We start from the raw sequence: 22,575 nt of genomic DNA, 5'->3' as shown, positions 1-22,575 counted from the left end.
CATACAAATGCATGTACACCTCACAGCTCATCTCGACAAAGGCTGAGAACCTCCTAATGCCTTTACGTTTTTGCCTCTGCTGGGCCTTCACCCACTTTGCCACCTGGTGAATTCTTATTTTTCCTTGAACATCTAGCTCATATATTATACCTTCTGTGGAAACTTTTCTTGAGAAGGTCGTGCCTAAAGGGAGTTAATTATTCGGTCCTAAAAAAAATACTAAAGAATAGGCCACGTGCCCTGAGAATTTATAAAATTTATAAGTCCCTTTCTTCCATGAGTTCATTGCTGTCTGCAGCCTCTACCACCCACTGTCACTGACACCTGAGGTGAGACCGATTGCCACTCTGCCTCTGTGGTGTCCCAGGGGACCTCTGTGAGCCCTCAGCCAGCAAGGACCAGTGAGGACACCCTGGCTCCCATCAGCAGCACGGGTCTACAGCTGGATGCTCTGAGCCAGCTGGTCACAGATGCATATCATTTTAAAAAGACCTTTCTACTCTAGAATGCAATACTTCATAACTGTGAGATGTTGATACACATTACAAAATATGGACTTACGCCACTTGTAATGTGTCAGCTATTGGGTGGAATCCATGAATAAAATCAGCCAAGCTTAAAAATATATATATATATATATATATATATATATATATATATATAAAATTGTCTCTAGAAACCATAAGGGAACTATAGAAATGAATTTTCTGTTACTAACACAGGTCACAGCAGAGGGTTTGCTGCCTCAGTATGAAACCACTGCCTGGTGTGACAAGCGGAGAGAAGGTGAGTCCTTACCTACTCTTGGTTGTCTGCTAAACAAATGAGCGATGCAGTCAATACAGTCCCCGAACTTGCATTTGGTAGGGATCTCCTCCACCAAGGATCACTTCTCTTTCTGCCCAGGCTGTCCCATTTTCAGGCACACTGCTATGACTGTTATTATTACTACTGTTTTGTCAATAATTTGTTGCTAATGGCACTAAAACTTCCTATCATTATCATAACAATTTCCTAAAGGATTGGAAGCTTTCAGATTGGCATACCTCTGCCTTTTCTGGCTCTATCTCTTCGGACAGATTACTTGACAATCTTGAGGGTGAGTTGGGAAACTTCCCAGGAAATATGGGGGGAAATAATGAGACCAGAATTTTTTTTTATTTTACTTTTTTCTTTGTTTTAATACATGATGTTCAAGATATATTGATTTCTTAGAAATATTATAAGAGCATCTCTGACTTTGAATTTACAGAAAAAACCCAATATAATACACACTTTCAATTGGTGTTATTGTCCTAGGGCTTAGATTCAAAGGATTTTGTCATTTGATTTTAAAGTCTATTTTGTCTGATATGAGTATTGCTACTCCAGCTTTCTTTTGATTTCCATTTGCATGGGATACCTTTTTCCCTCCCTTCACTTTCAGTTTGTATGTGTCCCTAGATCTGAAGTGGGTGAGACCTGATGTTTAATGGAGAGTCTGTAAGGATTACATGAGATACCACATGCGAATTTTTATATACGTATCACTTATATAGTAAGTGCTCAATACTTGCTAGTCATTATCACTAGTTTTGTTATATCATTGTTATTGTTGGGTAACTGTGATAAGTGATCCGCCTCTACATTGTAGTCAAGGCAGGTCCCCACTACTGGAAGTGGGGATGCAGGGAAATCTCTCTGGAGGGGCCCTTGCATGCACAGAGCTTCCGGGGATTGGTCAAGGTGGGGCTCAAGGTGATGTCTGGCGATGAGCTGGTGATGTCTCTCCACTGCCACACTGGGGGAAGTGGACATTGTCTGGCCAGTACTGGAATATCTTCTGGGGGGTGGTCTCATCTTGACAAGTAAGCGTATTTTCTTTACGTCTTTACCTTGTGAAGGTGCAGGAATGGTAGTAGTCTGGAAATGTTTAAGTGGCAAGTCATCAGATGAAGTGACAGTGTTCTGATATACCATGGAATAAACCAGGGGACGACCTTCTGTTGGATATCTCGGCTAGTATTCCCATAGCCCTTTATTACTCTGTCTAATATCATTTATCACCTCGTGGCTGTGTCTTTCTCTTTCCTTATCCTGTAAGCTTTCAAGGGCAAGAATAGAGCCTATTATTCACTCATTCAGTAAATACCTACTAAGCAATTACAGTGGGCCTACCATGTCTATTGTATTTCCAGTCCCTAGCAGAGTAGCTGGCAAATAATTGGTGTATGACAAATGTCTAAGGCGTAAATGGGAAAAATATGTAACTTTATGACATGTGAAGAAGGGGACTGCTAGAACCATAGTGGGAGAAGCCCTATGTGTACAAAAGGAAGAGACCAGTTAGAAAATTCATCTAGAATTTGGACACACTACAAGCAAATATTTAAAGTTGTGGTTTAGCAAGAGAATATTTCTTTACTGAACAAACATAGTGGTTACAGCAGACAAGAAAAGGGATGGAGGAAGAGAAAAAAGAGACTATGGATAGATACTAAATTTAAGATAGAGGTAGCCTGTGGTCAAGAGGGAGGGATTGGGTTTGGGGAAGAGCATATAGTGGGCTTCAATTATATTGGTAGCATTTTATATCTTAAGCTGGGTGGTAGGTGAATGGATACTCACATTTTTCTCTATACTTTTCTTATTTTGTTAAAAATATTCATTGCCTCTAAGCATTTTAATAATGTTGTTAGAAATTTATAAATTTATAAGACTAGTCACTAAGTTTAGTCAAGTCCATCTCTGTAATGCCCCCTCCATTAGATCCACCTTTTCAGGCCCTCAGTAACCTCTTCCCAAGGACTCAGTGATTATCTCCTAATTGTCCTGACCACCAGGCTCAGGTCTCTCCAGAGAGGTCTTCCTAAGAGGAAGATCATGTCATTTTTCTGCTTTAAAACCGTTAGTGAGAGAAACTTGCCAACCTAGCATTCAAAGAACCCTACAGTTTAGCTCTTATTTACCTCTCTGGTCTTTTCCCCGCTGTAGGACATTGAGTTCCAGTCATGATGGCTCACTTGACCCCAGCCCACCTCGTGTGCTTTCATCAGTCTTTAATTCTGTCCATTACACTTGAAAGGTGAGTGCAAAACCAGATGACTTTTCTTGTTCAGTTTGGGAAGATGCCTTCAAATAAACCAAAGCTCTTGGTATCTGAGAGCCTCAGATAAGAATAAGACTAACATCAAGTGAGTCAGTAAGCAGGTGTTGGGGCTACACTAGCATCCATGTGCCTAGAATAGTCCCTTTGCTCTTGTAATAGTTGGCCTTCAATATAATACCTGTTCAGCGAGAATGAGGTATAAGACAGATATTGAAATTATGATGATAACTGCACACAATCAAAAAGATTAAACATTACGCAAGAGCTGAGGATTTGACTGGTGTTTGTTTTCAACATTTCTTGTGTGTGATTGGTAGGTAGACTAGAAATATAGGAGATAAAATACTGGTCGGCAAGTTTTGATTTTAATCCTAATTTGGCATGACTTTTATTTTTTATTAAATGCTTAAATTCTTGGAGTTTCAATTACCTTTCCTGTTGATGAGAAATCATCACCTAACTTTAACTCCAGTATCTAATCTGTCATGTGTTTGCAAGCCTTTTGTCCAGTGTTACTGAAACTGAGTAGAAAGTACCTATCTGGTACCTGTTGTACCAGAGGGGTAAGTTTGCTTCTGGTATTCTGTGAATCCCTTGTAGTTATATGAGTTTGAGGAAATAGGTTAATTTGTTACAAAAGCTGTTGACTTAACAATCATGGTTTGAGCAAGTGAGATCATGGCATACTGTACCAGCTAAATTAAACTCGTCCTTCACCACGCTGTCATCAGTAATACCTGCTGCTGTTGAATCCTAATGGTGGTGGATATGTAAAGAGGAATGACATTTACTGCCTTTCTGGTTTGGTTTTAGAGAACCCTTGGAGGTCACACTGGCTTCTTTTCACTCAACTTTAACCCTGAAATGCCATTTTGGGATTTTCTTTTTATTTTAAAGACTTTCATAAATACTGCCAATATTGAAACTTTAGCTGGCATGGAATATCTGAGAAAATACTTTAATGGGAGAAGGGGAAAGTAATAAGAAAATCTGCAAAATAAGGAAGGAGAAATTGTGTCCATAAGAGATAGAAAAAGAAAAACGCTGTGGAGTTTGGTCCATTGAAATTTTTACTTTTTTTTCAATCCTGCCAAGACTCATCACTTATATATTATTGTTTTCCCAGTAAAATCCATGTAGTATTCGAAATGAGAAGAAATGGTAAATAGGTACAGGTTGTTATTCAGAAAATATTCACTTCCTGCCCTTCCCTTCTGCCCTCCAAATGCTCAGATCTCTCCAGAGAGGTCTTCCTAAGAGGTAGATCATGTCATTTTTCTGCCCCCATTGATGTTGGGCTTGGCTGTGTGACTTGCTTTGCTTCTGATGGTCAGGAACTATAATAGGTCTGATATTTCACCCTATTTGCAAGCTAAAAATTATTCTGCCACAGTTTCATGGATGCTGGCAGAAGACATAAGGCTCCCACATCAGACAAAGAGCTTTATTACAGCAATTACAGAGTATCAGCCTTTCCTTGTGTTGTTTTCCCAAGCCCCAGTTCCCACAGGGTGATATGAAGAGGACCAGCTGACACCTGCACTCGTAGTGAGTTGCGTTACAAGAGAGAAACCCTGAGCTTAGGGAACCCAAATCTTTTATAATGGGCAGTCAGTATGTTTCCCTTTTATTCTGTAGGAGAACCTATTTCTATCTTCTAAGTCTGTTTACCATACATCTTTGAAAAAAATAGTCCACAGTAAAGGCTGTCAGTGCCTTTGCTTATAAGATGTGCAGACACGTGAGTGATGCGTGGAGCATTGTCTCCCAGCCCCAGCCTCTACCGGGAGAACATTTCCTAGATATCTGATGCCACATGGGGCCAGGCTCGGTCAAGCTACAGCCGAATATAAAGCCACCGCAGCTAAATTCATCCTGAATCAGCTCAACAGTAGTCAGCATGAAAATACATACATATGGAAATAAATGTAGCATTGCTGTAGCCATAACTGACTGGTATGTAAGTTGGTAAGAAAATGAGGTGCTGCCGTATCAAAACCTCAGATCTTTGGCTTGGGTTTGGCTTTGGGACCACACAGGGGGTAATGGGGAAACTATCATGGGAGGCTGTAAAAGTGGTCATTTGTGTTCTAAAGTGACAAAATATTTGATAAAACTGTTGCTTCGCAGTAACCGAGAAGACAGAAAATGTACCTAATATACTTGTAGCATTTAGTTAGGAGATTTCAAAAGCACGAGCTTTTGAAACAAAGTGCTACAGGAAAAAGATAAGCTCAGTAAACGCTGGTTGATTAGCAAGGAGGATTTAGAGGGACTATAAAGAGACCAGAAATCTCAAGTTTGAAAAATAAAAGAGTTTTTTAAAATTAAAACAAAGATGTGGTGTTTTTAAAGACCAAATTAACATTGGATCTAACATCCTTTGTTAAGACGTATGCATAGAATGTGTGGGTTAGTAGATAGTCTCAGCTAGACAAAAGGGCTTCTAGAAAAATTGAGAGCAAGTTCCCACAGAAGATTAATGTACCCAAAGTACCTGAAATTAAGTCTAGAGAGAGACATGCCTTGGAAAGTATTATGAGTGTGACTCTTGGCACTTGGATTTAACTAGAATTAATTACATAGAAAACAAACCACTCTTCTGAGAGACCAGTATTAGCAAAAGTGCTACCAGCCTAGACTGAAAGACACCGACACAGAGATGTAAAAAAAAAATCTCTTGCAGTGAAATCAGAAAGAGAAAAACAAATATCGTATATTAACGCATATATGTGGAATCTAGAAAAATGATATAGATGATCTTTTTGGCAAAGCAGAAATAGAGACACAGACATAGAGAACAAACATGTGGATACCAAGGGGGAAAGAGGGGTGGGTGAGATGAACTGGGAGATTGGGATTGACATATATACACTACTATGTATAAAATAGATAACTAATGAGAACCTACTGTAAAGCACAGGGAACTCTACTCGGTGCTCTGTGGTGACCTAAATGGGAAGGAAATCCAAAAAAAAAAAAAAATGTATGGCTGATTCACTTTGCTGCACAGCAGAAACTGACACAGCAGTGTAAAGCAACTATACTCCAATTTAAAAAAAATGAAATTTCTACACCAAAAAATATTGTTTTTAATTAAAAAATTTTAAAAAAAGAAAAATGCAAAAAAAGAAATCTCTTGCTTCCCAACTTTATATAGTCAGGAATTGATCTTAAAAAAAAAAAAGGCAGAACAACCCCACACCCCCCCAAAAAAATTCCTGCTCAGAGGCCAAGAAAGACTTATTTTCAAATGCCCTCTTCAGAATTAGTCAAGCAGGATGATGGCGATGGCAGAAGCCCCAAGAGGGCCAACTCGCAGTCTATGGGGACAGTGGACTAAGAACCACTACCAGGAAACAGAGCCAGGGTCTTATCAGGAACCATAGCCCATGACTCTGTTACTTATGGGTTCCATATTCACTGAGAACGAAGCAAATCACCTTTTCTCAACTCACATGATTACACAGGTAAAGGTTTCCATTGAGTATTCTTGTGTAGGAAGGCTCATCTTCCTCCTATGGGGTGTGCACAGGTATCGTTCACTATTGCTTTTATTCCCACTAGTTACATGATATCGTTATATATATCTTATTTCGGTCTATCTGTAGGGAAAGAGCAGTTAGCAAGCAATCATTTAAGTTCCCTATCCAGTTTGAAGACCTGACAGCGTTTGCTCTGCAGGGCTCCTGATTTGTTATGGACAAGTGAACTATCATATAGTCCTTTAAAAAATAGGAGTATTTATTGTGGTACTCTATCCAAGTTTCATCATTTTGTATTGGGTGTGTGGGGATGGGCAAATTGTGTTTTTAGTTCATGGCCCGGTGAATCAAAAGGAGCTGCATTCAGACCAGATGTAGATCATGAGGTCGTGGTGTTGAGCCTGATGCTGTGACTTGAGGAGTGTAACGCGGATGAGTATATTTCGCGTGTGGGAAGATGGAGAATACATGAGAACAAAAAGGTGCACTGTGGTACATTGGCTTATTATATGCTATTCTCTACCTCCATGAGAATAGCATATGCCACTTCTCCTTGACGTTGGGCTTGACTCTGCAAATTACTTGGCCAACGTGATGTTAGCAGATGAGATGCAAGAAGAGGCTTAAAACATGTTTGTGTGGTTGGGCTTATTCTCTTGCACTTTGGCTATAGCCATGGAAAGACCTGCTGGAGTAGCTGCTGGCCCTCCGGCCTGGGGTCTGGTGTCAAATGCATGGAGCAGAGCTGTCCTCAACCCACAGACCTGGAGTCCAAAGCAGAACTGCCTCAGCCAACTTGCCGTTGCATAAAAAAGTAATAGATGCTTTTTCTTATCACTGAACTTTTGCGATTGTTTTCTTTGTAGAAGAAGCTGATTTATATTTAGAGACATAGAAAATGCTCACTTTTAGAAGGGAATAATGCCAATATTATGGACTGTGGGTGGTGGAGAGAGGGCAAGAACTGAATCTCAGGGCAGTTTGAGTTTCAGAGAGACAATCAGCAGTGAGTTTTCAAAGAAGCCTACGACCTTCTGAAACCAACTATTTCTCTATTTCTCAAGTTGAATGATTTTAGTGAATATCTGTCCTATCCCATGCGTCTTTATTGGAGCGTTCTTAAAATTAAATCCTAAGCATTGTTTGTTTGTTTGCAGTATGTATAGTGTTGGCATCTAGTACCCCTGGGAACAGTGAGCAATTGTGGAATTCAGGCTTACTCGAAGTGCAGTGACTTAGCAGTTGATCACATTTTGCAGAATTCTATTTGCAAGCTTAGAAAATTACCACACACAGTTCACCATATGGCACGACTTATTTTGCTAAGCGGACTATTGTATTTGAAAAATCAAAAACACTCACTAAATCCCCAAATCTCTCTTTTTTTCCTCTACCATCATGGTTTCCATGACTACACTTCACAGCTCCATATTACATCTTACATGTAAATGATTTCTTCTGAAAAACACTATGTAGAATTTTCAAAAGGAAGCAGTGAGAGAGATGTTTACTCTTCCAGGCAAATAGTATGTGCTGATTTCCACAACTCTGTCTGGGATTGGGTACAACACCAATGAGAAGTACATTTTAAAAGCATGATTTCTCAGATTTTTAAGGTGGGTCCTGAGACAGGCTAGAGATTGGAGATACAAAACTTCGATTGGCAGATAGGGGTTGGTGACAGTAAACTTGTGTGTAATGAGTTGGATTCTTATACCTTCTAACAGCTCTTAAATATTCTGCTTCTCTTTTATCTTTGTGGTTTAAGGTGCGCTCTGAACATTTTTTGGGGGGTGGTGGAAGAAAGTATAGTCACATAAATTTTCCCCTCATGAATTTCTTAGAATAACAAAGACACATAAACATTCCTGGGTTTTTTTTTGTTTTGTTTTTGAATTAGGAAAAGAATGTTGAATTTAATTCCATGCCTACTTTTTCTTTTTTTTTCCATGCCTATTTCTTAAAAGTATTCATCAGAGCTGCCCTTTCCTAGTGTACCTTTCATTTTATTGAAGACCGTATGTTGTTTTCAGTTGCATGAATGTTGTCTAGTCCACAAAGTTATTATTGTGTTTAAAGTGAACACTCCTCAGCTTCTGGCAGGCCGCATCCAGAGCCAGGGATCTTCACTGGTATGTTTTATACGTGCTGGTACAAGGGCCTTCTAGAGTTGTTACTCAAAAAGGAAACCCCAAATGTGCCTCATCTTACAAACAGACAGCACTGCTTTGATGCTTCCCACCCCTTGTAGAATAACATCATGCTGCTTCAAGAGGAATAACATTTGAAAGGTAAATTTGATGCAAATAGACTTTACTTTTTTTCACCTGCATATTTTGAGGTTTAACACCTTTTCTTGTTAGTAATTAGCACACCTGAAACTGGCCCAACATTAGCAACACAATCTCTACCTTGTACAATGGAAGTTTTCCCAGGTTTGCAGTAAAGTCTATAAGTTGAAGAATCCACATTGGACAGGTCAAGAATTGGATGACCTGAATGTGCCACATAGAAGCATAGGCCACACCAGAAGCTGCTCTGGATATCATAAAGTCTTAGATCTTTGTCTTCTGTTTCTCACCAAAGAGAGATGTGAAGAGAGCCTTATTGCATTTCCAGTTTCTTTTCTCTTCGACTACTGAAGGCCAGAGTTTCTGATGAAGATTGAAGGGTGGTGGCATGAGGTGGTAGGGTCATTATTCTTACAGAAATTACAGCTTCTACCACATTTTAGCTTCTGCTTGTTTCTTCTGCATTATTCGAGGCAAACCAGTTGATAAGCATGTAGGAACAGAAATTAGTGAACACTGAGGGCACAATAGCCGTTGTGTGTGCGTGAGGGATGTTTTCATTTGTGTGTGTGTACATGACTATTATGGGATTTTGTGAATAAAATGCTTCCTTTTGTAAAATGCTACTTGACCAAAATTACATGTGTTCATAGGTTTAAATAAAATTTTTATTAGTAATATATATTAAATGAGGTCCTAAGGAAAACAAGATTCCCAAATTGAGCAAAATTTTTGCTCAAATAAATGAATAAAAACAATATGCATTGCATTGGGGAATGGGGATGGGACTTCAGCAAAAATGGGGTAGTAAGTACCTCCAAACAATCTTTCTTCCATTAAAGCAATGAAAACACTGGCAAAAAAGTCAAAGTCAACTTTTTCAGAAATCTGGCAATTAGCAAAGAGCTTGGAGCGATCTGGGGAAGTTTATTCAAGAAAAATGACTCCATCTTAGTAAGAACAGTGACATTGTAACCTGCCCTATTCCCACTCCCCCTCCCCAGTTCTGTGGTAGCCTGGAGAAAGAACCACTTGTAATTACAGCTCTCCTGGTGCAGACAGCCTTTTCCCCGGGGGTATTTGTCAAAATAATCAGAGGCAATTGTTTAACATTGTGCCTGCCTGAGGTGGTAAATAACAACTGGGGCAAATAGGTTAACCAAAAAGCTTCAAAGGAAAAGCTGGGGAATGAGATGTCCATTGGGAACTTGGAAAAGCTGCAACATGCATCTGGAAATCTAGAAGTTAATGTATATGTGTGGGGCTGTGCACATGCCCAGAGCTGTGTGCATACTCAGGAAAGATCAGCCAAAGCCCTAAGTTCTCACCTCTGGGCTCTATACAGTGGAAAGTGAAGGCTAAGGTGGAATTATAAACTGCCTGACTGCGAGTTGAAGGCATTCACCAACATGTGCACAGAGTACCTTGGCAAAAACTGGGAAACTTATTGGCCCAGACACTTAAGGAAATCTCTGTCCAATTATTAGGTGACCACTAAGCTAAACGAGGAGAGACTTCAGTGGTCACAAATGACAAACACAGGTTTTACAGAATCAGTTCAGAAAAGTCAGTAAGACAACAAATGACAACAAATAGTAACAAAAATAAACCTTAGGAAGGGAGTAGAATCTAATTTGCAGAGTTGCCATTTTTTTAAGCAACAATATAAGACATGCAAGGAAAGAAAAGTATGGCCCATACACTGGAAAAAGCAGTCAATAGAAACTGTTCCTGAGGAAGTCCAGATGTTGGGCTTATTAAACAGGCTTTAATTCAGTTATTTTTTATATTATCAAAGGATTAGAGGAAGCCACATATGAGAATAATGTCTCACCAAATAGAGAATATCAAAAAAGAAACAGATTTTAAAACTAAAAACTCCATAGAAAAATATAATAATTGTAATAAAAACTTCACTAGAGGTGCTCAACAGAGGATTTGAGCAAGCAGAAAACAGAATTTGAGAACTTGAAGATTGGCCAGTTGAGGTTATCTCATCCAAGGAACAGAAAGAAAAGAAGAACAAAGAAAACTGAACAGAGTCTCAGAGACCTGTGAGACACTACTGTCTTAGTCTATTCAGGCTGCTATAACAAAATACCAGAGACTAGGTGGCTAATAAACAACAAACATTTATTTCTCATCGTTCTGGAGGCTGGCAAGTCCAGAATCATGGTGTCAGCAGATTCAGTGTTTGGTGAGGGCTTCATTATTCACAGATGGCCATTTTTCCCCCTATATCCTCACATAGTGGAAGGGGTGTGGGATCTCTCTGGGATCTCTTTTATCAAGGCATAAATCTCATTCATGGGGGCTCCACTCTCATGACTTAATGACCACTGAAAAGCCAGAAGGAGAAGAGAGATTATAAAGAGGCAGAAAGAATATTTGAAGAAATAATGGTTGAAAACTTTCAAATTTGATTGAAAATATTAGTCTATGTTCATCTACCTGTCTTATCACATCTGAGCTCAACAAACTCCATGTAGATTAAATTCAGAGATTCACACACAGACACGTTATACTCAAACTGTTAGAAACCAGAAACAAAGAGAAAATCGTGGGAAAGAGCTACAGCACGCAAACAACAACCAAAATGAGGTTGGAGTGGCTATATGATATGAGACTAATTTTTTATATATAGATGTTATATCATCCAATATTGTTGAACTAGTTTATTAGCTCTGATAGTGTTTTGTGGGTTCTTTAGGATTTTCTTTATATAAGACCTTGTCAACTGCAAATAGAAATAGTTTTACTTCTTACTTTCCAATTTGAATGCCTTTTATTTCATTTTTCTTGCCTAATTGCCCTGGCTAGAACATCTAGCATAGGGGTTTGATCCACTGAACAAGAATAAAAATCATATCTTTATTCATGTTTATACAATCAAACATGGAATGTCAAATCTCACTCTGGAGAGATGTGGTAGACTGTAAGTGCCAGAACTTAAAAGTCTGCCCACTGAGAACATTTCCCGTCTTTAGTTGTCCTGTAATCTTCAAGATGTCTAAGGATATCTTTTCCTTAGTGTGCAGTTAAATTCCAAATTGGAATGTAAATTAATACAGCCACTATGGAAAACAGTATGCAGGTTCCTTAAAAAACTGAAAATAGAACTACCATATGACCCAGCAATCCCACTACTGGGCATATACCCTGAGAAAACCATAATTCAAAGAGAGTCATGTACCACAATGTTCATTGCAGCTCTATTTACAATAGCCAGGACATGGAAGCAACCTAAGTGTCTATCATCAGATGAATGGATAAAGAAGATGTGGGACATATATACAATGGAATATTACTCAGCCATAAAAAGGAATGAAATTGGGTCATTTGTAGAGACGTGGATGGATCTAGAGAGTGTCATACAGAGTGAAGTAAGTCAGAAAGAGAAAAGCAAATATCGTATAATAACACATATATGTGGAATCTAGAAAAATAGTATAGAAGATCTTAGTTTCAAAGCAGAAGAGACACAGACATAGAGAACAAATGTATGGATATCAAGGGGGAAAGGGGTGGGGTGGGAGGAAATGGGAGAATAGGATTGACACATATACATTATTGATACTATGTATAAAATGGACAACTGATGGGATCATGCTGTATAGCACAGGGAACTCACCTAGTGCACTGTGGTAACCTAAATGGAATGGGAGGGAAGTCCAAAAGGGAGGGGATATCTGTATGTGTATGGCTGATTTATTTTGTTGTACAGTGGAGGCTAACACAGCATTGTAAAGCAACCATACTCCAATAAAAATTAATTTAAAAAAAAGCAAAACACACACACACACAAAATTTAAAAAATAAATTCTAAGTTGGGCAAAGCTAGTAGCAAGATTCCCTGACACTTGTGATACCATTGCAGAAAGGTCTCAGAGTTACTAGGCCACCCTCTCATTATTTAATTTTAATTTTGGAAGGATATGAAGTTAAATTCTAAACTACTAGGGGTGCAGTAGAGAAATTGCTCTAGAGGTCATATATATAGTCATAATGTTGCTTAGTTTATTTAACGTTTTCTTTCAGATAAGCATTATTTTGGCAATAATCTTAAATATTCTCTGAACAAAGGTTAAAGCAGGGTGCAGTGGGTTGTGCAACATGTAGCTCTGAATTGAACTCTATTTCCAGGCTGATGAGCAGGGAATTGGGGGAGGGGTGGGATGCAGAGCTTGGGAACTTGCTTGAGTGCTGCTGAAACTTGTCCTTAATATTTAATATTTAATGTTTTAACTGCCGTGGTAGAAGGTTAAGAACAGAGTCAGTAGTTTCAAACTGCAAGAATGTTATATTCTGTGTTGGAAGATATGAGATTTGGGACAGTCTGGTCCTTTGATTTGGAAGAGCCCCTTAAAGGGAGTTATTTAACCCTTCAATTGTGGAGCAGAATTGCCCCCAGGAAAGCTGCTTAAGTTAATGTCACTCTAAATGACTAACCTGATACTCAAGATAATCAATAATTTTTCTGAGAGGTGAGCAGAATTGTATTTCCTCTGTGTTCAGGTCCCCTGAGAGAGTTTATTTTGTTTCTTCTCTGAAGATTTAGGGGAAATCTTTTTTCTTTTCCCCCCGGTGATATTTCTGTTTTGTTGGATTGGGAGCTGGGAGAAAGACACCGAAGGAGCTGACTTCCTGAGAGACTTGGTGAGACACCAGGACCCAGGGGTGATACTTTGAGGGGAGGTCAGTTTTTTCTACTGAGGCATAGGACCCTGGGAGAGTCCAGCAGAGCTGGGAGTAAAAGCTGGGGATGCTAAGGAGAGAGCCCTAGTCAGGACGGGGGACAGGGTGGGGTGATGGAGCTGGGGCCTACAGAAAGTACTGGCAGCAGTGGGAGAGCACAGATGGACTTGAGACAACACCCCTGGGTACCCAGAAAGCGACCAAGGACCCTTTGTGGATGGCTCAGCATCTGCCTTGGAAGGTGGAGCTCCAAATATGCATCATTTGGGGACTAAAATAAATGTGACCTCAATTGCATCCACAGGCTGGTGAAATCCAGCCCATTCAAGTTTCTTCTAGATGGTACTTCCCTGTGTAAGGTTAGCAAGAGAAGTGCTGATCTAACCTTCATTTCTAGAAAACGGGAAACAATAAGAGACCAAAGATAATCAAATGGCTTAATAAGTAGGGCAGTGAGAACATCTCAGGATTGACCTATACCATTTGGTCTCACTGAATGCAATGTGATGATCAAATGCATCTCTTTTTAAAGGGGTACTCTACCACAAATTCATTATCCTAGTTATTGGACTGCGTTTCCTTCAAAGGAAAGCATTTAATGTGCTAGTTAGTAGACCATTTCTTCACGACAAGAACTCTGCATTCTTTATTTACTTATTTATTTATTGGCTGTGTTGGGTTTTTGTTGCTGGGCGTGGGCTTTCTCTAGTTGCAGCCAGCGGGGCTGCTCTTCGTTGTGGTGTGCGGGCTTCTCATTGCGGTGGCTTCTCTTGTTGTGGAGCACAGGCTCTAGGCGCGCAGGCTTCAGTAGTTGTGGCGTGGGCTCAGTAGTTGTGGCTCATGGGCTTAGTTGCTCTGTGGCGTGTGGGATCTTCCTGGACCAGGGCTCGAACCCGTGTCCCCTGCATTGGCAGGTGGATTCTTAACCACTGTGCCACCAGGGAAGCCCAAGGCCTCTATTTTAAAATAAAAGATTTGTTACCATGAAGTTTACTACACACAGAGCAGTGTCACAATTAGATTAGTTTCTGTACATCTATTATCTAATTGGAAAGATGACAAGTGAAAGATAATGCTGCCTCAGTTATGATGACAGTTATGCTTTCAAGGGTTTATAGTTCTTAAAATCGAGAGTGAGTCAGATCAGTAAATTAAGTGTATAAAAATATAAAGCAATATGAATAAAACATTTTAGAAATGAAAAGCTTTTAAACCATTCTTCTCTCATTTTTATATTCACTGAATTCCCTTATTAATAAGAATTATGTTTTTACTAACATTCAAAGGAACCAAAAAGCAATTATCCACCAGTAAACTACATTTTTACTGCAATGCATAAACTTTCAAGTGTATGTACAAGAAGTTCCTCTGAACGCAGGAAAATCAAAGCCAGAAATTGGAGTTTTTGTAAAGGTATTTCAATAGTAAGTTTAGGCAAGCAGGGGAAGGAGTTTCTTGCGTCTTTCCCAGTTTGATATATTTCAGAAGGGACGTGTAAAGGAAGCGACTTCATGTGATGATTTATAATTTTACAGGAAATGATGGAGTATGAAGACCTTTAGGAAGCATTGTATGTTCACTTAGTTTGCTGGCTGACCAAACTTTTACTTGGGCCCCAAATCTTTGCATTAAATAGATCATTATGTTAAGATGTGTTAGAGATGTTTATTTCCTACAACAGAAAAATTTCCTACAATCATTAACATTGTGAGCAAGGTTTTGTTCGAAATTCTTGCATCCTGGGAAAATTCTGTAGGATTTGTGACATAGGAGAAGTTAAGAAACTTTTCATACAAACAACCTGATGACAAATGTGTGCGATTATTTTTTGCACTTTTTTGGTGAATTATTATTTTCTTTCTAACCGATTCAGACATCTTTGGAGTGAAAGTATCAAGAGGATAGGCATTTGGGGGGTTGAGTCCTGCCAACAGCAGATCCTGAAAGAAGGATTCGGCTACATGGTTTATTTGGGAGGAGATGACCGGAGGCAGGAGGGGAGGTGAGACAGGGAAAGGAGAAAGGCCAGTCAGCCTGTCAGTGACCGGGTTACTGCTGGGGCAACTTGGTCTAGATGGGCTTGGGGAGTCAATCTCTGAAAAGCCGTGAGGGAATCCCCCTCCGAATTCTCCAGTTAAGGATGAGGTGACTGGGCGTTTATCGTACTACTCCCATCCTCCTTTGTTTGAGAGCTACCCCCAGGCATGTCATTCCTCTGTCTTGTGGGTTGCACTGAGGGACATGCAGCAAGCTCCCTTGATCCCAGAAAAAGCCCTCAGGCAGGGAAGACCAGCGATGCGGTCCCGAGGGGCAAAGCTGGCAGCGTGCTGGAAATTGTCTGTGGCAGCTGTAGGTGAACTTGTGGACCCGGGGCCAGCAACAGTGGGAGCCACCAGGGCAATTCTGATCGGTCTCCTTTGTACTGGGGATGAGGTTGTGGCATAGTTTCTATCCCAGACACTCCTACCCCCTGGCACGTTAATCAATGCAGATGTAGTAGCATAGCGTTAGCCCTCTTGAAATGAAGAGAGATGATGTCTTAAAATACAAGTTTGGCTTCTGTGAGAGAGACTGAAAATAGAAGTAGCTTATAAAGAGAGAGCTGTTTTTTACTCACATATATCTGTTCAAGCTCACAAACTGAATAACCAGAGGTCCAGGTGCCTTGTATCGCGCGTTCCACCGTCCCTGGGGATTGTTCTTTTCACACAGATGAAGATGCTCTACACCTCCCCGTCTGCATTCCAGCCACCAGGAAGTGAGAAAGGGAAGAGAAGGGCACATGCTTTTCCTTCAAGGGCACAGCTTAGAAATCGTATGCATAATTTTCTCTCTTATAGCGTTGGCCACAACTTAGTCCTGACTCCAAGGAGAGCTTGGAAATGTTGCCTTTATCTTGGGCAGTCATTTGCCCAGCAAAAAATTAGTTTACCAGGGGAGAAGGGGAAAACAGATCTTGGAGAACACATAGCAAGTTCTGCTACAGACCCTACCTAGGGTGCATCTTCTAGAGAAGATGTGCCTGGATTATCTAAGTTTCAAAACGGAATCTTTGAAATATATATATAAATATATATATATATATATATATATATAAAATCATTTAAAATTATTTAATGCCACTGTAAAAAGCTTTAAAACATTGTGAAAATGTGTGTATGTTTGTGTTGGTATTCATAAAGTTATAGATGGTTTTTACTCTGTTAAGATATTTTACAGTTGTAGGAAGGATTTTATGCTATTGTGGTAACATATATGTATATATTTTATCTACCATAGCTAGTTGCTTCTGTCCTATGTTCTAGACTTTATTTCTTTTATACTTTCTTTCTCTCTCTCCCTCTCACACACACACCCTTAGATACCCTCCTTTTTATTGGTACTCTGCTAATAATTAGCCAGCAAGATAATAAAATTGGTCTTGATGGTACTTTTTTCCTTTCCCTTAATTTTTTTCTTTTTTTTCTTTTGCGGTACGCGGGCCTCTCACCGCCGCGGCGCCTCCCGCCGCGGAGCACAGGCTCCGGACGCGCAGGCTCAGTGGCCATGGCTCATGGGCCTAGCCGCTCCACGGCATGTGGGATCTTCCCGGACCGGGGCACGAACCCGTGTCCCCTGCGTCGGCAGGTGGACTCTCAACCACTGCGCCACCAGGGAAGCCCCTCCCTTAATTTTGACATCGTTTTCTTGACAGTGTCACAATTAGACTTAATAACACCTCGCTTTCTGCCTCAGTTGCCACACCTGATCAGCCAAACTTCCCTTTCTGTCAGCTTTACACTTTTGCTGCTTTGCATACCCTCCCCAAAGGGGGGCATTCCCATCCTCATGTCTTAAAACGGGAATAGGCTCCCATCATCGATTGAAGGACTATGTATGTCTCCTTCAAAACTTGAAAAACTTTTCCCCGTTTTGTAATTTACAGCTCTCACACACAGTGAACCTGGACCTTAGGATGCTATTGGTGAGTGTTGGAAGGAGAATTAGAGGAGAATCAGGGACAGGTTCTGTGTTCCTAAAGGACAGGAAATGTGTCTAATCTGTATCTGTATCTGTATGTGTGTCTAACATGTATATAGGCTATGAATTTACTATCATCCTTAATATTGGGACAGTGATTTTGCTTAAATTCTTTGTGTGCTTAGAAAACTGCTGGCTTTCGCTGTGTGGCAGAGCTGGAATTTGAGTCCAGAGCCTGCGTCCAGAAGCATGTGCCACTGTTCTTAGGTTGATGGTCATCCAGGAAAGCTGAGGATGTGGCCCAGGGTGAGTCGTGGGCAAAGCTTCCAGGCCAGCTTTCTGGAGACCCTGGCTTAGGTTCCTACACTGGGAGCATTTCCAATCAATAGAAAGCCTGTGATCACTCAGATTCCTGGAGATCTCTAACACTTGACAAGAAAAATCACCTTCCCTTTGGGGAAGAAGATCTGTTATGAGTAGGCGCCAGAAAATGGCAACTTAAGAAATGAAATTTCTGTAGAAAAAAGAAAAGCTGTCCAAGTACTACCTTCACATATGTTTTCTCTTTGATCGTCCCCATATCTAGTTTTCTTATTCTTTTCATGCTTACTAGTCCCACTTTATGGATGAGAAAATGAGAGCTAAAGGGTTTAAATAACTGACTGATCCCAGCCAGTAAGTTTCAGAAGAAGTACTGGGCTCTTTTTCCTGAATGCATTTCATCTTTGAAACCCAGCACTGATGTGGGCTGGGGCCCAAATGTAGCACAGATTATAACAAATAGGAAAATTAGAAGGATTCAGTTATCTGTGCCCAGGTCCTTTTGTTTTCTCTCTGATTTATCTTCCTGATTCTTAACTGCAAGCCATAACCATGTTGCTCAGCACTCTTGAAACTGGGGACACAAAATACTTTCATTTGGGTTCAGAAAGCACCAGCCAGTGGTTCAGGCTCAGCTGGAATTCCAGGCAGACTCCATATCCCAGAGGGTGCACTTCCTGAGGAGCCCTGATCTCCAGGGTCGGCCTCCTCCTTGGTCCTCTCAAGATGATGACGCAGCTCCCACGAGGTGCTAAGTATGTGGTTAAGCTCGTTTCGTATTTGATGGTATTTAATCCTCATATTCACGATGGGACATTGGTTATATCGCTGCCCCATTTCATAGCCAAGAGACTTGGAACTTAGGGGGTAAACTCACCTGCCCAAGGTCACAGGGTTGATGCAGGGACCTGGATCAGTCTGTCTCTAAAGCCCCCACTCTTGGCCACCTGGACAGGTGTTGTCTCTCTCACTGAGAACCTTGGGTCCCTGGGACACTGCCTTCCAGCCAACTGAACGATTGACATGAACTTCATATAAGAAAATACCACGAATATCCAAACAGAGATACCCACATTCCTTGTTTGTCACTTCTGCTGTCACCAGCCAAGAAAGGAGACTTCTCCTTTCAAGACTGAGTTCTTTTTCCTAATCAATGCTATTTACCTACATAGGCATTTCTACTATCTTAATTTCTCAAACTGTCCTCCACATGTCCCTAGTCATAATTCGTTCTAAGTTTTCCTTGCCTCTGCTGCATCCCTACTTCTCCTCTGAAAATCATATATATCACTTCTCCCAAAGTGGAATTCCAGGCTGATACTAACCTATTGTTGTATATTTCATGAATCAGTCTTTATAGTGTCCTTAAATTAATATAGGCTCATGGGAGATAATATTCACAAGAGTTGCACAGAAAATGCAATTTAAGGCAGAATTATTCCTCAAACAGTTCAATGATACTAACTGAATTTTATGTTAGGCACTAATTAAAATTTCTGATCTCAGTGACATATTACTTTAATTTTCTTGTATTTTGCTCTCCATTCAGGCTTATTTACATTGCTTCTAATCTGCAGTCTATCACATTTCAGGTACTCAAAAATTGTTAAATCATGGAGTCATAAATGCGTACCTAGAAATATTTTATGAAAACATTTTCTTCTCAAAACCTAAACTTATTGATTAACTGGTAGGCCCAGTACATATGTATATGTATAGAGATATATGACAAAATCTATACATATGACTTTACATGTAGATTATGGAAAATTATGCAAAATGCATGAAATCACATATAAAACATATATGTGAAAATCATATATATGCGGTAAATCCATCGAATATAAAAATCATATGTGTATAAAATAATAAATGACATGATTTTGTACATATATGATTATATATGAGATATGTCTATCTCATATGTATGATTTTACATATATGTATATGATACTAACATTTTAAGCAAACCTAGGGCCCCTTGCCGTCTGGAAGTCTCATCTCTGAAGGGTGGGCTGAGTATCCCGGGTCTCCTCTCCTGACACTGCCTGGGAAATTCTCCAGCTGCTAAGCCGAGAGTGGCTCCAGGAGGGGTTCAGTGTGGCCTCGGGGCGGTGAGGCCTGAGCAGTCACCCAGGTGCTTAACGAGTCTTCCCCCCGCAGGCCAGGCAGATCAGGGACCCTGTCTGCTGGGTGAGGGCTAGGAGAGTGTCGCTCATTTGTCTTGTGGTTCCTGAGCTTCAATGTGCAGTTTCAGACGGACCTGGTTTGCTTTTTACAGGAACCTGCTCAGGCATCATCAGAGGCATTGTGGGCTCTATATTAAAGATGGAGAAATGGACATCTCCTTATGCAAATTGTAAAGTGACTTATGATGTGGCTAAGAAATGGCAGAAACAGGATTAGGGCTTAGTTCTCTTTCCTACTTGACAGCTTTTCCTATCACATCTTCTCTACCTTATTTTCCCTCCAGTTGTTTAATATACCCTCCCACCTCCCACCAGCAGGATACGCTAGCCTGTTGGTACTGCACTCATCGTTTAGATGACGTTTGTGCTACCTGTTTTGAATAGTATGAACATGGAATGTAAATGAATTCTTTTTCCCTTTGATGTCATGGTCCAAAAGTCCTATGCTGGTTGGCAGCCTGGTTTCAGCCTCATGTCATTTTACACGTTGACATATGAGCCCATCTCTTTTTCCTGTCCTCTCCCCCAGCCCCTTCAGTAAATTGGGTTTATAATAGAAACACTAACTCAACGTTAACCAAAGTGATACTGTCAAGTGATATGATAAGACTGCTGGGTGATGTTTTGTGGTAATAGATTCTCTTTGGACTTCATTTCCAAGATCATGAGATGGTGCCTTAAGGGCAAACAGAAAATGTGAAAGCCATAGCAGGAGGAAATCTATGGTACATATGTCGCCATTGTGTTTCCATTCCCAGCTTTGTTATGCAAACAAACAAAAAACAAAACCAAACAAAACCCCATCTTTTCAATTATACTCCAATAAAAACGTTAAAACAACAACAACAAAAAAAACCCGTCTTTTGTTAATACAAAACATGGACAAGAGTTTTTAGAAAAAGAATCCCTATGTAAGGAGGTGAAGCTTATAAAATGAATCATAATGTCCAGCCTACCCCATTTTACCCTCCCATAAGGGCATTTAACATAGTTTGGCCACATTCATATGAACCTCTTTATTTAAACCCCTGAGCACTAAAGTGTTATAAATCCCTTCCTTGGTTTCTCTTACCTGATTTAAGACAGACGAAATCTTCAAAGGGAAAAAGAAGGAAATCAATGCACAAAGAATGTGAAGAAATATAAGGGGCATTAAAATAGTGAACCTTGAAAAGATTTATGCTTCTGTCTTAGTAACTTTTAGTGCCAGAGGACTGATAGAATGCTCTAGGTAACTTGCCAGGCTGTGGCCTTTCTAAATCCATTCCTATGCCTGGCACCATCTTAAAACTTGGCTTTAGCACCTGTGATCTGTGTGATGGGTTGCAAGTTACAAAACCTCAGTTATTTAATCTGAAAAATGAGAATAATGAGAGCCCCTACTCCATTGGATTGTTGGGAGGATTAAGTATTTTTAAGTACTTTGCATAGTGCCTGGCATAGAATGAATACTCATTAAATGTTAGCTATCGTTATTATCATATATCTTGATGGACAAAACCAGGCTCCTGAGAATCTAGTCATCTCCTGAGATAATGCCAGAAAAGAGAGGGTTCCAGATTCTCCACCCCTCGAGGACCAACCCGTTTAGCTTTTGCTCTTGCTTAGAGGGACATATTCCTTTCTTAGTAGCTGGGTGATGCAATGGATGATTTTCCCCCATCAACTGAAGCCTCTCCCTTCTAGACACAGAACACGGGAGCTTGTCTTATACTTTACCCATCTTCCTGTACGACACCTTAAGAAACCAAAGGCCATAGGAGCGAGGCAGGAAAGAATGCACAAATTCAACAAACAAAATTCTAATTTGGAGGAATAGAGTAACTCTTAAAAAGTTCAGTCCTAAAGTTATATTGCTGGGTTTGTTGGACAGCGCCTCAAACAGTGGCTTGCACATTTTTACACACCCAAGTGCTAAAGACCCAGAGACACTGGCCAGAAAATAAAGCTGAGTGTTCACAACCTTGCAGAATTTCAGAAAAGCACAAGACTATGCCGTGTAGATAGATATCCAAGCTACTGGATCACCCACTGGGCTTTCTGTGTGTACTTAACTGCATGAGAGTTCTGGAGAATTATTTTTCTGACCTAAAGTTTTTGGACATATATCATTTCTTGGCAAGAAGCAAAAAATATTTCAAATTCCCTTGGTTTGCTTATTTTTTGTGATGAGCACAGAGTAGATGCCACTGTAGGAAACAGCTCCATTGTGAGCAGAGGGGCCTGAAATTTGTGAGTTTGGAGAGTGCAGTAAGTATAATGGTTATATGTCCATTCCTGGGCCAAGGACCATTCTGTTTGCACATGTTAAGTCCGGGAAATAAGGGTCAGTGAATTGTGTTAGAAAGAGGGCAGATGGCTGGATTTTTCCCAGGGAGCAGATTGCTCCTCCCACGAAGGCTCGCACCTGGTTGCCCTGCGGCCTGGCTCTCTGGCCGCCTCTTGGATGACTTGGTCACGCCTACCTCACAAAGATGGGTGTGCATTTGTGCACTGTCTTTTCAATCTGGAAAATAATGTGGATACTGCCAGTGGATTTGCATCTC

At 40.3% G+C, this 22,575-nt stretch overlaps 1 long non-coding RNA gene across 1 annotated transcript in view; it reads left to right on the top strand.

Annotated features, from left to right (window-relative positions):
- The first annotated feature begins 720 nt into the window (after positions 1-720).
- LOC125961734 (uncharacterized) overlaps positions 721-22,575 on the top strand; it is a 73,916-nt gene continuing 52,061 nt past the window's right edge. Inside the window, exons 1-2 of the long non-coding RNA XR_007472668.1 lie at positions 721-786; positions 2,974-3,064. This is a non-coding gene — a long non-coding RNA (uncharacterized LOC125961734). The remainder of the gene's footprint in view (positions 787-2,973; positions 3,065-22,575) is intronic.

Source organism: Orcinus orca, chromosome 17 (genome assembly GCF_937001465.1).
Source record: "Orcinus orca chromosome 17, mOrcOrc1.1, whole genome shotgun sequence".
NCBI classification, from domain to species: domain Eukaryota; kingdom Metazoa; phylum Chordata; class Mammalia; order Artiodactyla; family Delphinidae; genus Orcinus; species Orcinus orca.
Note: the sequence above shows the minus strand (reverse complement) of the source record. Positions and strands in the feature narration are given on the sequence as shown.